Genomic DNA, 12,679 nt, shown 5'->3' with positions numbered 1-12,679 from the left:
TAGATTTCTGGGAAGCTTTGCCATAAATATCAGAAAATTAGCAGAAACAACAATATTCAATCTCTATGAAGGCACCGGCTTAGTTCAGTAGCACAATGTTGACAATCAAACCATAACTTTTTGTTTTTCTCATAACCGGAGACTCTTTTTTTTTTTCCCCCCAACGTCTATGGGCACCATGTATACCAATTTGTCGATCACTGGAGGTCAAGACAGACACAAGGACATACAGACATACAACATGTAGACAAAGACAGTTTTTTTTTTTTTTAGTTATGCCACGTGGAATGTTATGTAACTGCAGTTTTACTCCATAGGCTCAGAAAAAAAATGTCAAAGTCCAAAAAAAATGTGGAGTGTTGCTGGCAGAAAAATTTGCGGTTGTCATCCTACAAACCTAAGACTTTGGAAATAGGAAGGAAAAGTTTTATTAATCACAAGAGTTACACGACCTTGTTTATCACATTAGGGTTTTCAGTGTTGAAGACTTTTTGTTAGAAGTCAATCCTGGGGTATTCTGTACAGCAACTGAAAGAATAAAAATAACAGTTAACTTTTAAGCAAAAGGAGTCATCTCTTGTTAGCCACCAAGCAGGCACTCCTTGGGTTTCCTGGAATAGAACCTGAAAAAGCAAAATCAAATTATCAGTAATTAACTTTCAATTAAAAGGAGTCATCTCCTTACTTCTGTTAGCCACTCTGGGACAGAAGCTGAAAGAGCAGATTAAACATCTAAGCACAGATTACACCTCCCCCACACTAGGGAGGGGCAACAACAACACAGGTATGAAAACCTGGTACAGTTACATGATGCACCCTAAAGAGTGCTTTCCACAACAGACCTTCCTCAGTAGGAAGCAGAAACTTAGAATCTTGTCTTACACCAGCAATTGAACAAATCCAGTATTCAAAATGGCAAACATGCCCAAAACAAATTGTGTAGACAAAATTCACAGCAGCAAATCCTTTTAGACTCAGACAAAATCTTGTTAATTTTTCTGATCCAGACTTTGCAAAAATTCAAGTTATCTCCAAGAATCCATCAAGGATACCAGCGATTACCAGTTACTGCTTAAGGCTACTCTTTCCTTAACACCCAGGCATACATTTGCTAATTAAAACACCACTGCTCCACAGTTGGCTTGCAAAATCCATCAGGCAGAGAGCAGGAAGTAGCCAAAGACAAAGCAACATACCACTGAAGAACCATTATTGCCTTTAGAAATGCTAATGAGACAGCAGAGATTACAAAAAGAAAGAAAAAAAAAAGTTCCAAGTGGCCTCAGACGCCATCTTTGATCTGGCCACATGGTCCAATGTACTGCCTAATCTTTTGAGTAAAACTGGCACAGAACAATTTCCACAAAATCAAAATCTCTTAGCAAGTCACTACAAACAAATTACATACAGACACACAGATCTTCACAAAGCCCAAGCCAGTTTTTCAACAGCAAATCGACATATGAAACAAACACACCGGAGAAACCAAAAATCACATTTGCGCTTATGGTAGCCAGTGCCATAGGGAAGCCCAATTTCCCCATGGGGCTGACTAACCACGGATGGCTGTCCTAAATCTTCGTGGTCGCCAAATCTGTTATAGGACAGGGAGAGGGTCAGCCCAAACCCTGTAAACCTGCCTATTCTACATGGGTTCTGCCATCCGCCGCATCAACACAAAACATAGGAGACTTTAATGGGAAGGAACTTTAATAAAACTAGGAAACAATACAGGAAAGGCAAAGAGTCTAGTTTCTAAATGAAGCACCCAAAGTTACCCATCCCCTCGTGGGTAAAAGTCCATCCATATGGGATCGGCCCAGAACAAGGCCCCAAAGTCTACCACAAGTCTAAAGCATCTTCCAGTGGGGACCCACAGAAAAGGGTCAGGAACAACCAGACAAGCCCGGAAGGAAAAGAGCAAAATCAACATCAAGATAAAAGCTGCCATTGTCACCTCCCCACGGGTCTCACCCACATCTGTGTCACCCCGTCCACGACCAAAAGACAAGCGCAGTTTCTTCACGTGTCTCTAGGCTCCATGCGCCTCCTCCAAGTCTCCTTGCTCCATCCTGCTTCCTTCCTCAGTCTCTTCTGCAGCTTCTCCTCTTCCTGCTCAGCTCCACCCTCCCTTGGGTGGGGCAGGGAACCTCCCCCTTTCCTGGGGACCACCCTGTTGCTTGAAGAGGTTCTGCCATTCACCCCATAACGACAAAACATATTCCCACTGTGAAAGGAATTTAATAGAATAGTGTGCATAGAAATAGAAGAGAAGAAAGGATAATAGCTTACCTAACCTCTTATGGGTAAATACCAACCAAACATGGTTGACCCGAAGTAGGGCTGTTAGTGTTATAGGACAGGGAGAGGGGCAGCCCAAACCCCGCAAACCTGCCTATTCTACATGGGTTCTGCCATCCGCCGCATCAACACAAAACATAGGAGACTTTAATGGGAAGGAACTTTAATAAAACTAGGAAACAATACAGGTAAGGCAAAAAGTCTAGTTTCTAAATGAAGCACCCAAAGTTACCCATCCCCTCGTGGGTAAAAGTCCATCCATATGGGATTGGCCCAGAACAAGGCCCCAAAGCCTGCCACAAGTCTAAAGCATCTTCCAGTGGGGACCCACAGAAATGGGTCACAAACAACCAGACAAGCCCGGAAGGAAAAGAGCAAAATCAACATCAAGATAAAAGCTGCCATTGTCACCTCCCCACGGGTCTCACCCACATCTGTGTCACCCAGTCCACGACCAAAAGACAAGCGCAGTTTCTTCACGTGTCTCTAGGCTCCATCCTGCTTCCTTCCTTCCTCAGTCTCTTCTGCAGCTTCTCCTCTTCCTGCTCAGCTCCACCCTCCCTTGGGTGGGGCAGGGAACCTCCCCCTTTCCTGGGGACCACCCTGTTGCATTAGGGGGAAAGGAGCTAATCCCATACAGGCTTTGAGCTAATCCCATACAGGCTCTGTGGACTCCACCCCCACTCCAGACCAAAGTCATCAAGACATTGGGAAAGACAAATCCTGTCACCACCAAAGGGAAGGTGGCTGGGACCTGAGGGTGGAGTTAAGCAGCCAGGTTGGGTATAAAAACCAAACACGTGGGCCTTGGGCTCGCTCGCTCTGTCGCTCGCCTCCTGGCTTCACGGCTCCTGGCTTGCGGCCAGCTCTCAGAGTGCCATTTGGGATTCCTGATCGGGTAGGACGCATTTATAACTCCCCCCCCCCCAGCTATACATTTCCTCATTTGCCCTTCCCTTGTAAATAAACCTTTTATTAACCTTTCGCGTGTGCCTGCAGTAGAGCATTGATAAGTCCTTTTAAGCACGCGGGTGAGGACCCACAGTCAGGCACCCCATTTTGTATCGGGGCTGCCCTATAACAGGGCCACTGAGGTCCAACAGCTTATTACATATCCAAGCACCTTCTGGCCCGGAAACATATGAAAGGGACAGAAGGGGTCAGGTGTGTCTGGGATGATAGGAACAAAATCAGAGGACAAAACAAGGTAAAGGCTGCCATTGTTAGCCTCCCCACGAGTCTCTCACCCATGTCTCTTCTGTGCCTCTATATGTTTCTCCTCTAAGTCCCCCAAGTGTCTGCTGCAAGTCCAAAGCTGAGAAGCAAGCAGGTCCTCCTTCACTTGTCTCTGCTCCCCTCACATGTGTCTCCTCCAAGTCTTCTTGCAAGTCTTCGCCAGCTTCTCCTGCTCAGCTTCACCCTTCATTAGGTATAGCTGGAACCACCCTTTTATGGAGATTACTCTGTAACACTCCCTCTCTGTAACATCTTGTTACTTGGCCAGTCATTCTCAGTTATCTTTCCAGGCTTCTGTTTTCTGTGACTTAATTGTTGATGCTCCCAGAGTTCTGTCTTTGAGCTCTCACACCCCTGCATGAACTCATTTTCCCCTGGCCTCAGTTGCCATCAAGGACGGATGGCACCTACATCATCAGGCTCACCTCCCAGCTCTAGACTGCAATGGGAGAGCTCTACTTGCAGGTCTCAGGAATACCTCAAATTTGAATGCCCCAAGTTGAACCTGTTTTCCCCCTAAACAGCATCTTCCTTTTATGTCCCTTTTATTAATGCAAGGCACCTTTATCTCCCCAAAATACCTTCAAGGATCCTTGACTTCCCTTTCCCTAACTGTTCATAATGATTCCCTCCACTTCTCTAGTCAATTTGCTATTGTTTTGATCTCTCAATCCTCTCTGCTCTGGAGAAACACAATAGGATCCCTACCAGTGTCTGAACCTGAACTTTACTCTTAAACTGTCCTCTATCTGTTGTGATAATGATCTAAAAGGCAAATCTGCTTCCCTTCAATTCAAGAATTCTGGTTGCCCTCAGGATCAAACCCACACTCCATATCAAGGATGGTCAGTCAAACCACACCCTTCCTGCTCCTTCCTCCAGTCATGCCCACCTACACTATGTTCCTTGTAGTTCCCCAGACTTGCCATGTGCTCTCAGCCACAGGTCTCTTAACACTCTGATGCCCTGTCTGGACCCTGATCCTCCTCCTTCTCCAACCCTTCCCCTCAGCACCTTAGAACACTCTCCCTCATCTGGAGCTGCTCCACAGATCCCCGAGGCACTCTTTATCTTTCATTCTGAGGACACGTCTCACCTTGCTGTGTCCAGTACCTTCTCACCTGGAATAGAGCTTTGTCTATCAAATTGTCTGATTTACTCCCTACCCTGGAGTTCCTTTGGGTCAGAAATCATGTGGCTCAAGGGCAGGCAGTGTAACAGGGTGGTCCCCAGGATAATAGCAGGACAGTGTTGTGACCAGGAGCTAGTAGCTGGGCTCACGCGCCTTCCCACCACTAATGACGAGTGAACTTGGGCATACGAGCTAGTCCATATATCTGAACTTCGGCTTTCCTCATCTATAAAATGATTGCTTCAGAGTTCCTAGGGCTAGCTGAGAATTAATCGATTGACTACACATAAGGAACTTTGCAGTGAGACCAATCTGCCAGTTCTCCTTCCAACCAGACACTTCGGGGAGAGGTACTGTTGTTCTCCCCTGTTGGTGCTACTCACAAAACCCCATTCTTTTTTTTTTTAAAGTTTTATTTATTTATACAAGAACCAGGGTACAGGCCAGATGCGCAGAAGGATGAGAGGATTCACCAGAGACAGAGCAGGGAACAGAACAGGCAGACTGACGAAATACACTGCCAAGGGGAGCAGTGGGCGAGACAGGAGAGGTCTGCAGCGCCATGTGGGACCCTCGCCTGCAGGCTGCAAACAGCTTCACAGTGCAGCACTCAACTGCCTGCTCCACCAGGGGAGGCCCAAAACCACATTCTTGATTCAAAATCCTATCATTAAATCCTTGTAAAGATGATGCAAACTTCTCCAGAAGTTTATCTGCTCTTTAGCATTTTACCACGTCACAGACCACTGGTTGTGTAATTACACACTTGCCTACTGCTCTTCAAGATATCACAGAGGGCCTTGAGGGTCTGGTGGCCTCTGGAAGCTACTCTTAGTTCTTGTCTTCAGTGGGGAAAGAATTCAACATTGAGACCAAAGTTACAGAAAAAGCAAGAGATTTATTGATAGATAAGAGGAAGGACAGGAAAGTTCTCTGTAGAGAGGGCCCCCAAGTGGATAACACTGGGACCCACAAGAAGTAGGAGCTTGTATGAGTACAGTGGGCAAGAAGTGGGGGTTCAGCCATTGGGCATCTCCACATTGTGCCTCTTGCTGATTGGCTGGGCCCACAGGGGCCCCTAGGCTACAGAGGCCCACTCAGTTTCCCACATTACCTGGCCTGTCTTCCCCCAACCAGCTTTGGTCCATTGCTTTACCATTGTGTTATTGTGCTGGTGTTCTGAACATTCCACTCTTTCCTGGGTTGAGGAGCACCCTAACTCCCATCAATTGTTCCCCATTTAGTTTCATAAATGGGTTTGAGACAACTAGCCTGGGAGGAGGGGGCGCCCTCCTGGTTCCCACTGATTGCTTCTTTTGTTTCTTATTCAGATTGCTAAATGGGCTTGGGAGTTTGGGGCACCCCGTCCTAACTGTCTGTAGCCATGTCCTAACTTCCTCATTCAGGATGTTTATGTTGGTGTGTGCAAGTGCCTCGGTCTTTCAGTTCTTTTTTTTTTTTTTAATAATAAATTTTATTTTTATATTCCCCATACAATTGCAACCCCCCCATTTTGACCCCAATCCCTCCCCTCCCGCCACCCACCCCCCCAAAAGTGTCTCGGTTCATAGATTTTTGTTGATTTTGATTTTCACTTTCTTATAGTTATTCATTTTCCTGGTCCCTTATTTAAGTTTTCTAGATTCCTGCTATGAGTGAGACCATCCGGTATTTTTCTTTTTCTTTCTGGCTTATTTCGCTGAGCATGATCCCTTCCAGCGCCATCCATGTTGCTGCAAATTGCATGTGTTTATCTTTTTTGAATGCTGAGTAATATTCCATGGTATATATGTACCACATCTTCTTGATCCAGTCATCTATTTTTGGGCATTTGGGCTGTTTCCAAAGCTTAGCTATTGTAAATAGTGCTGCTATAAACATAGGGGTGCAGGTGTTCTTTGGAATTGATGTTTCTGTGTCCTTTGGGTAAATACCTAGGAGTGGAATTGCTGGATCATATGGAAGCTCTATGTTTAGTAGGTCCAGAAATCTCCACACAGCTCTCCATAGTGGTTGGACCAGTTTGCACTCCCACCAACAGTGCAGGAGAGTTCCTTTTTCTCCACACCCTCGCCAACATTTGTTGTTGCTAGTTTTTTTAATATGTGACATTCTCACTGGTGTAAGATGGTATCTCATGGTAGTTTTGATTTGCATTTCCCTGATTGCAAGTGATGTTGAACATTTTTTCATATGCCTGTTGGCCATTTGCATTTCCTCTTCAGAGAAGTTTCTTTTTAGCTCTTCTACCCATTTTTTGACTGGATTATTTTCTTTGTTGTTGTTGAGTCTCATCAGCTCTTTGTAGATTTTTGTGATCAATCCTTTATCATTAGTGTTGTGTGCAAAAATGCTCTCCCAGTTGGTGGGCTTTCTCTTTGTTTTGGTTATTGTCTCTTTTGCTGTGCAGAAGCTCTTTAATTTGATGTAGTCCCAGCTGTTTATCTTTGCCTTCACTATCACTCCTTTGGATGATGTGTCTGTAAAGATGTCTTTGATGTGCATATCCCATAGTGTTTCGCCTATATTTCCTTCTATGTATTTTATGGTTTCAGGTTTTATGTCTAGTTCTTTAATCCATTTTGAGTTGGTTTTTGCGTATGGTGTGAGATAGTAGTCAAGCTTCATTCTTTTGCATGTAGCGACCCAGTTTTCCCAGCACCATTTATTGAACAGACTTTCTTTGCTCCAATGCATATTCTTTGCTCCTTTGTCAAATATTAGTTGACCATAAATCTGTGGGTTTATTTCTGGATTTTCTATTTGATTCCATTGGTCTGTGTGTCTGTTCTTGTTCCAATACCATGCAGTTTTGATGATTATGGCTTTGTAGTATAGCCTGAAATCTGGGAGTGTGATGCCTACATTCCCTTCTTTTTTTTTCAGGAGAGCTTTGGCTATTCGGGGTTTTTTGTGATTCCATATGAATTTCATCAATAATTGTTCTATTTCTTTGAAGAATAACATTGAAATTTTTATTGGAATAGCATTGAATTGGTATATTGCTTTTGGTAGGATGGCCATTTTAATAATGTTTATTCTTCCAATCCATGACCAGGGGATGTCTTTCCATATCTTTGTATCTTCTTCTATTTCTTTTAACAGTGTTTTATAGTTTTCTTTGTAAAGGTCCTTTACCTCTTTTGTTAGATTTATTCCCAAGTATTTGATTTTTTTTGTTTCGATAATAAAGGGGATGGTTTTTGTCATTTCTTCTTCTTCAGATTTATTGTTAGTGTATAGGAAGGCTTCTGACTTTTGCATGATGATTTTGTATCCTGCCACTTTGCTGAACTGATTGATGAGTTTAATTAGTTTTTCTATGGAGTTTTTGGGGTTCTCTATGTAGATTATCATATCATCTGCAAATAGTGATAGTTTGACTTCTTCTTTTCCTATTTGGATTCCTTGGATGTCTTTCTCTTGTTTTATTGCTCTGGCTAGGACTTCCAGTATTATATTGAAAAGCAGTGGGGAGAGTGGACATCCTTGTCTTGTTCCAGATATTAATGGAAATGCTTTCAGCTTTTCACCATTGAGAATGATACTGGCTGTTGGCTTGTCGTATATGGCCTTTATGATGTTGAGGTATGTTCCTTGTATCCCAAAAATTTCAAGGGCTTTTTTTCATGAATGGGTGTTGCACTTTGTCGAAAGCTTTCTCGGCATCTATTGATATTATCATATGGTTTTTATATTTCTTTTTGTTGATGTGTTGGATAATGTTGATTGATTTTCAGATGTTGAACCATCCTTGTGTCCCTGGAATGAATCCTACTTGGTCATGGTGAATTATCTTATGGATACATTGTTGGATTCTGATAGCTGAAATTTTATTGAGGATTTTTGCATCAGTGTTCATTAGGGAGACTGGCCTATAGTTTTCTTTTTTTGTGTTGTCCTTGTTCGGTTTTGGTATTAGTGTAATGTTGGCTTCATAGAACATGTTTGGTATTATACCTTCCTTCTCAATTTTTTGGAAGAGTTTGTGAAGGATAGGCACCAATTCGTCTCTGAATGTTTGGTAGAATTCATTTGTAAATCCATCAGGTCCTGGGCTTTTGTTTTTGGGGAGGTTTTTTATTACCATTTCAATTTCGCTGCTTGTAATTGGTCTGTTTAGGTGTTCTATTTCTTCTTTATCTAGCTTTGGGTGATTGTACAGTTGTAGGAATTTGTCCATCTCCTCTAGATTGTTGAACTTGTTTCCATATAACTGTTCATAGTAGTTATTAATTATTCTTTTGATTTCTGCTGTGTCCGTTGCGATTTCTCCTCTTTCATTTATTATCCTATTTATTTGTGCTTTCTCCCTTTTTTCCCTTGTGAGCCTGGCTAGGGGTTTATCTATTTTATTTATTTTTTCGAAGAACCAGCTCTTGGTTTCATTGACCTTTTGGATTGTTTTTTTAGATTCTATTTCATTTATTTCTGCTTTGGTTTTTATTATTTCTTTTCTTCTACTGGTTTTGGGGTTTTTTTTGTTGTTCTTTTTCTAGATCTTTGAGCTTCGAGATTAGGTTGTTTCTTTGAGTTCTTTCTTGTTTCTTGATGTGAGCTTCTATTGCTATATATTTTCCTCTTATTACTGCTTTTGCTGCATCCCATACATTTAGGAAATTGTAGTCCTTGTCATTTGTCATTTGTCATTTGTATTCCTTGTCATTCAATTCAAAGAATTTTTTATTTCTTTTTTTATCTCCTCGTTAGTCCAGTGGACTTCCAGTAGTGTGGGTTTCAATCTCCATGAGGTAGGAGAGTACCTTGCCTTCTTTTTATGGTTTATTTCTAGTTTGATGCCTTCATGGTCAGAAAAGATGGTTGGTATGATTTCAATATTGGTGTATCTGTTGATGTTTGTCTTGTGCCCCAGTATATGATCGATCCTGGAGAATGATCCGTGTGCGCTTGAGAAAAATGTATACTCAGATTTTTTTGTGTTTAGTGTTCTATATATGTCTGTTAAGCCCAAGCACTCTAGATCCTTATTTAGAGCTTTAGTGTCATTCCTTATTTTTTGTCTTGTTGATCTATCCATTGTTGATAGTGGTGTGTTGAAGTCTCCCACTACGTATGTGTTTTCTCTGATGTCTGTTTTCAGAGATGCCAATAGTTGTCTGATATATTTTGGTGCTCCTTCGTTTGGTGAATATATGTTAATGAGTGTTATTTCTTCTTGAAGTATTGTCCCCTTGATCATAATGTAATGACCACTGGGGTCTCTTTTTATCTTTTTAAGTTTGAAATCTGTTTTATCTGATATGAGTATAGCTTTTCCTGTTCCTGCCTTCTTTTTTGGTCCATTTGCTTGTAGAATTGTTTTCCATCCTTTAACTTGAGTCTATTTTTATCTTTTGCAGCTAAATGTGTTTCCTGGAGACAGCAAAAGGTTGGGTTTTGTTTCTTAATCCAGCCTGCAACTCTGTGTCTTTTTATTGAAGAGTTTAGTCCATTTACATTTAGAGTTAGTATTGATATGTTAGCATCTGTGTTTGCCATTGCGTTTGTCTTTCCTTTGATTTTATTTATTTATTCTTTTAATTACTTTTTTTTTTGGCCTTCTTTTGTTGTTATTTGTCCCTCTGAGGTTCTGGCTTTAGGACTCCTTGTAGTATTTTTTGGAGTGGGGGTTTAGTAGTAATAAAATTCCAGAGTTTCTGTTTGTCTGGGAAGGTCCTTATTCTTTCTTCATAGAGGAAGGAGAGCTTTGCGGGATAGAGTATTCTTGGTTGGCATCTGTTTTCTTGGAGTCTGTTGACTATGTCCCTCCACTCTCTCCTTGCCCGTAGTGTTTCTTCAGAGAAGTCTGATGTCGGTCTGATTGGTTTCCCTTTGAATGTTATCTGTTTCTTCCCTCTTGTCAGTTTCATTATTTTTTCCTTGTCTTGGATTCTTGGGAGCTTTACTATTATGTGTCTTGCTGTATTTTTCCTTTCGTCATGGAAGTTTGGTGTTCTTCTTGCTTCTTGTATATCAATTTTCAGCTCCTTCTTCGCGTTTGGGAAGTTCTCTTCAATTATATCCTTGAATGTTTTCTCTGTTCCTACATCTCTCTCCTCTCCTTCTGGGATTCCTATAACTCTTATATTTCCTTTCCTCATGGAGTCAGATAGTTCCCGAAGTCTTTCTTTGGTCTTTTTCCTTCGTACTTTTTCCTTTTCTGTTTTAGTTCATTTCTGTGTCTTCAAGAGTACTTATTCGTTCTTCCATTTCATCTATTCTGCTTTCATTGCTTTTCCCAGAGTTCTTTAGAGTCTCCATTAATTCTTTGATCTCCTGCATTTCTTTTACTTCCCTCTTTAGGGACTCAATTTCATTCTTCTGGTCATTAATTATTTTCCCCTTATCATTGTTTTCCTTTATGACTTCTGTCAGTTTTTTAATCACAGCAATTTTAAATTCTCTATCTGGAAGGCTCAGAAGTACTTCCAAGTTACTGTCATTGCAATCTGGTAGATGGTTTTCTTTTTGCGGTGTGCTTTTTTGCTGAGGAGTTGCTGGGTTGCATGTGGTTTTTCTACTCCCTACTGCCTGTTTTCTAATTTGCCGTATTCCTTGTGACACTGTGTTGCTGGTACTGGCCGGCATCTTGGGCGACCTTCCCAGCTCACCTCTGGCTCCTCTGGGGAACTTCTGCTGGGTTCACACAGTCTCCACCAAAGAAGGGTCCCTGCTGCAAATGCCGGTGCTGGGCACGCTCCCCTGCACGCCCGGTCTGCCCCAGCAGTGGGTGCCGCTTCCCTCTAGGCTGGGACTGCAGGCTAGAAGGCGCCCGTCATCAGCAAGCCTCCCAGCTTACCTCTGGCTCCTCGGTGAGCCTTCTACTTGTTTCACACAGTCTCCACCAAATAAAGGTCCCTGCTGCAAAATGGCGATGATGCGGGAACGCGCTCCCCTGCACGCCCGGTCGGTCTGCCCCAGCGGTGGGTGCTGCTCCCCTCTGGGCTGGAACTGCAGGCTAGAAGGCGCCCGGCGTGGGCAAGCCTCCCAGCTTAACCTCTGTCTCCTCGGTGAGCCTTCTGCTGGGTTCACACAGTCTCCAGCAAGAAAGGTCCCTGCTGCAAAATGCCGGTGCCGGGGAAGCGGTCCCCTCGGTCTTTCAGTTCTGAGCGCAGGTTGCCCGCCCCTAGCTAAGAGCTGAAGGTAAGCTCCCTGTGGGTGCAGGTCTGTTGTGATGGGGGCAGAGGTATCTGCAACAAGGTCTAATGATGCTTTGGGGGTACATAAGAATAATTTTTCCCCAAGTATAAATGAAATTAACTTCTATGAGGCTTTGCATCTTTGTTATGAGCATAAAAACATTTCAAGTATCAACATCAGCTGTTTGTCTTCATCAGAATTTAACTGGTCATGAAGCACTTTTGATTTTCTTCATAACTGAAATACAAAATCTCTCTGTTGTTTCTTCTTTGTTGTTTTATTATTCCTTTGCAGGAAACAAAGTCTTAATTATTTCTTTGTTCCAGGCCCCCTTTCAGCACAGGAAGCTGTGTACACGCTCCCTCTCTCCCTTTTTTTTAAGGCAGAAATTATGCTGTCAATTTATTTCCTAATTTCCCCTGAATTTACCCCTTCATCTGTTTTCCCATTTCCTGTCACATACTTAATTGGTCTGGCTGATTTTTACAGCCACATCCAGCAGGCAATTTTTTTCCTTTCCTTTTTTTTTTGAACGGTCTAATGAATGGCTGCAGCATGGTGGAGCCAAATGTATATTATATGGCAGGAAAAGACAATCAAAATGTTTTAAAGTTTCCTCAAGATAAACTATAGAAAGAACTAAATGGAATTCTAGATCTGAGCTGGCCCCACTTTTAGCCTGTGGCTGTTAGCTAAATGAGGCTTCTAAAAAGGGTGTTTGTGTTTCTTTCTTTCACTTTCTAGGGGTGAAGATGCTATTGGAATCAGAGCACCAGCTTCAGTACTTATCCTCTCCCTACAGCTGCCTGACAGCTGTCCAGGGATAGCTCTCCAGCCCCTTGAGGGGACCAAAAGCAATCCAAATCTCAA

At 42.5% G+C, this 12,679-nt stretch overlaps 1 protein-coding gene across 12 annotated transcripts in view; it reads left to right on the top strand.

The window, feature by feature from the left end:
* The window catches only part of CYSLTR2 (cysteinyl leukotriene receptor 2), a 76,097-nt gene that overhangs the window by 49,359 nt on the left and 14,059 nt on the right, over nucleotides 1-12,679 (top strand). Inside the window, exon 1 of one of the 12 annotated variants that reach the window (XM_054701504.1) lies at nucleotides 3,168-3,199. The exons of the other annotated variants lie outside the window; for them this stretch is intronic. The gene's annotated coding sequence lies outside the window, so the exon portion shown is untranslated. Of the gene's footprint in view, nucleotides 1-3,167; nucleotides 3,200-12,679 lie in introns of those variants that run through there. 12 annotated transcript variants of the gene reach the window in all.

Source organism: Talpa occidentalis, unplaced genomic scaffold (assembly GCF_014898055.3).
Source record: "Talpa occidentalis isolate TD23 unplaced genomic scaffold, MPIMG_talOcc4v2.1 talOcc4.5, whole genome shotgun sequence".
Classification (NCBI taxonomy): Eukaryota; Metazoa; Chordata; class Mammalia; order Eulipotyphla; family Talpidae; genus Talpa; species Talpa occidentalis.
Note: the sequence above shows the minus strand (reverse complement) of the source record. Positions and strands in the feature narration are given on the sequence as shown.